This window comes from Triticum urartu, chromosome 7, assembly GCF_003073215.2.
Source record: "Triticum urartu cultivar G1812 chromosome 7, Tu2.1, whole genome shotgun sequence".
Taxonomy (NCBI): domain Eukaryota; kingdom Viridiplantae; phylum Streptophyta; class Magnoliopsida; order Poales; family Poaceae; genus Triticum; species Triticum urartu.
Window position 1 is genome coordinate 395,709,608 of NC_053028.1, and position 3,966 is coordinate 395,713,573.

Consider the following 3,966-nt stretch of genomic DNA (forward strand, 5'->3'; position numbering starts at 1 on the left):
TTCGGGTGGTCTTCGGTCGGACGTCCGGTCGGGGTCGGTCGTCCGGGTGGCGTCGGGTGTCCGTCTGTTTTGGCTCGAGTGTGGTAGTGTCGGTCGTCCGGAGGAGGCCGGACGTCCGGAGCCTGGAGGTCGTCGGACGTCCGGGGTTCGTCGGTCGTTCGGAGCCTGGAGACTTTGAGCAGTTCTTCTTCTTCGTCTCCGTCTTCATGTCCATTTTCCTCCTCTTCTTCTCCATGATACCTGAGAATGCACAAAGTGTCCGTATAAGATAGTAGCCATGTCTCATGTGCATCAAAGTGGAAATGTGAGAGGAGAGATGTCATCTCGGTTTCGAGGGCTCTTGCACGTGCTCGTGTCATGGGTCCAAGAGAGGTCGTAGGAGATGTAGTTGGGTCCATGGCGATGGCCTTGGGATGCTCCGCATCATCCACTATATTATAAACATGGCAAGTTTTGATTCCAACTGCAATGCATAGGCACTCGTGAGCGGGGATGAGCCACACGTGGCCTTTGGGTTCGTGAATCGGCAAATTGACAAATTTGATCTTAAAGCGAAATTATTTTATACACTAAACTGTTCTTAAAATATTTCACACCGCCAACTTTTTTGTGCATCGTCTGACAGCAAGGCGCTGCACTATATTGTGCAACTTCTTACAGCTAGACGCTGCACAGATATGACGCTTTAGTGTTAGGTGCTACACAGTAGAGTGCAACGTCGTGTTGTCAAGCGATGCATATTAGGAATCAGTTGGGTGATTTTTTTACGAAAACACTAACGCCCACACGTGTGGCAACATTGCAATTCGCCCACACGCCTGAATCATCGTCCAGTTAAGTTTGCACGAATCTTGACACACCGAGGCAGTTTTCGCGTGCCACGCAGGACAAGGCCGATGTGGGCGTTGGAGAGGTCGCCCACACGCCCCACAACACGCGGTTTCCAGCTGCGTTGTGTGGGCGAACTAGTTTTTGCCCACACAACCATCACCTAGTCCACGCGCGTGTGGGCAAACTGCTTTTTGCCTACATGACAGTCGTACGTTGTTGGATGGCAACTGCAGTTGCGCGTACATGGCAACTAGGTAAACACACATGGCAACTATGATTCGATTGCTAGACGGCCACTGCAGTTGCGCATACGTGGCAATCAGGTAAACATAAATGGCAACTGTGATTAACCACACGTGGCAACTAGGTAAACACATATGACAACTATTGTTTGACCATATGTGGCAAGTAGTTAATCACGCACGACAACTATGGTTTGATTACACGCGGCAACTACCTTAAATTAGACATGGCAACTATAGTTAAGCAAAACAGAGAAAATTGCCATGCTTTTACAACCATATTTGTCATCCCAGATAATTACATCTGTTATCCCGATGACAACTAAATCGTCATTTCGTGGGTACCTATTATAGCTGCGCCAGGACGTGTGTGCATATTTGCTTGTGCCACACGCGCGGGGTGGTGAGTACTTGTTGGGTGTGTGGCACGAAGTAGCGGCGCCCACACATGTGGGCTATTCTACTGTTCGCCCCGCACAGTCCATGTGGGCTGCCCCCTGCTCATGCCACACAAGGTGTGTGAGCGAATACCTCCTAGATCGGCAGGGTGCCGGTCCTAACAATGTGGTCAAGCAAGTGTAATCATGGTTTAGCGTACATATTCAAATAGGACAACAAAATAAAAGAAAGAAGAAACATTCACTTCTAATAAAAGACATCGAGTCACGAGACCATGAAAGGTAACCACTTCCATTAAGTTCAATACTAAGAGCGCGACATGAGAGAGCAATGTCCTAATCTGAAACAAAGTTTGCAGCACATCCAGGATCCGGCTTGCCTGCTCCCTCCCCATGCTCCCATCCGTGCTCCCACTTCATCCTACGGTTTTTTCCCCTCTTTTCTTTCTAATCTAATCATCTTCCCCCTGATTTTAAGGAGGTGGGGCCGGAGCCTTATTTTGTTCCAATCAAATCAAGCCACGTACGCAGGAGTACGGATGGGCACACGCCGGGGGAGCAGGCAAGTCTCGTCCGCACATCCATATATAAGCAAGGTAGCTACCCAACATAGGCTAAAGTTATACCAAAAACAACTTCACTACAAAGGTAACATCTAAAAAAGGAGGTTAGTAAACACTTACTAATGATTCAGTACTAAACATCAAGGTTCATCACACGATATTGGCAAATTTCATACCAAAGCATACTTGTTGTAACAAATATACAAATATACTCAGAAACACTTCTCGGAGTGTTAGTGCATTTCATAAAACAATGCTATGAAGGGGGACATCCACGATACAACATACATGTTGGTCCTCAACTTTCACTTCTATCTATCTAAGTATATTGGAATTCCAAAGAGCGGTCTTAGGGCGTCGTGCCCTGTCCAGCACCATGGTCCAGTGCTCAGATCCAAACCATAGAGCAGGTTACAATGATACATGGTCCAGGTGGTGTTGAGTAGAAAAAACCACAATATATTACACGTGAAAGAACATGCCATTCTTGTACATAAGTGAACTCCTAACAAAGCAATGCCCTAGATCATCTTCACACACCTATGAGACTCCCGGTTGTAGCCTTAAAGATAAGTGTAGACAAACCCTGTCAATGGTAATACATGGGCTGCAAGAGTAGAGAACATTTATTGTACACGAAGCCATGCCATTCTGTCATAGAAGCAGGGAGGCAGAGCACTAAAACAAAGAAGAGTACAGTTTCCTTTCACCAACGGATGAACTTTGCAATTGACACTCAAAGGGGGATGAAAGCAATGGGAAATTTTCTTCTAAGACTGCCGCAAATCATTATGAATCATGGGCATGTGTCCTGCACATACACATGATGCATTTTTTATTATTACCATGCACTACTGCCTACTCCTTTATATATCATTAAGAACAGGTCACTAACTCCTTTGTATGGTTGACACAAAGATAAAGTCACATGTTCAAATTCTATTAACCTAATAAGGCAGTAATTCAAACAGTCTGTCGAAGCCTTTCCAAAGAAGGCCCCTAAAAGATAATCAACCAAACTATATGTACTGAACATAAGAACTTATTCCAGAGATATGTTAACAACACATTATGAAAGATAATACCTCCACAAAGCAAATCAGGGACGGCAAATCCACGAATGTCCATCCCCACTTCCTACAATTACGCAAAATAAAATCTAAGGTGAGAACATCACTGAATTATAATTGAAAACTGAATTTTTCTCTGAACCATAGCATGCACTTGACAAAGTGAAATATAAAGAAATGGAGTTATTATATGAACCATAGCATGCACTTGAAAAAGTAAAGAATGTGAACTGGAGTTAAACCTATATAATCATACAGTGGTATTTTCCTGAAAATTTAATCATAAAAAGGGAGAAAAGAAAAATCAGTGGATAAAAAGGCAATCAGCGTGTCGAATCACATCATTATATGAATAGGCACAAAGGTCAAACAGGAAGTCCGAGGAAGCCCGAGATGATGGTACCATATACATATTGTATATGAATATACCTTCATCGCCGGTGTATATTGGATCGCCGCTCCGTGCCCCTTTCATGATGTTATTATATATCGGATCCTTAGTTGTTACTGCAGCTCTAGCATTATCGAAAGCTCGTTAGTATTCTTATACTCATACGGCATTATATTTTTAACTGAACTAAGCATCCAACAGTGTGCGAACAACTAACCATGGAGTCAATCAAACCAAAGTTACAGAACTAAAACTACACATGTACCCCAAAATCCAACTATCCATGTGAAATCGGAGAGAAGTAACCAACTGTCTTTTGTTATCTTATATTTCTCATGACAGAGCCTGGGTGATTTTGTAATCAGTACAGTAACTGTAACCACGCGCATATCAATGAGCATGATATGTGTCATGCACCATTTTGACAAACATGACAGAAAAAAATCCTTTACATCTACTGTTAACTTGATT

General features: G+C 43.6%; 1 long non-coding RNA gene across 1 annotated transcript; it reads right to left on the bottom strand.

Moving 5' to 3' along the window:
* Nucleotides 1–2,614: 2,614 nt before the first annotated feature.
* LOC125525353 lies at nt 2,615–3,621 on the bottom strand. Its single transcript, XR_007291264.1, has 3 exons — nt 3,534–3,621; nt 3,120–3,171; nt 2,615–2,845 (listed from the first exon to the last, which is right to left on the bottom strand). It is a non-coding gene; the product is annotated as an uncharacterized LOC125525353 (long non-coding RNA).
* Between the last annotated feature and the right edge of the window lie 345 nt (nt 3,622–3,966).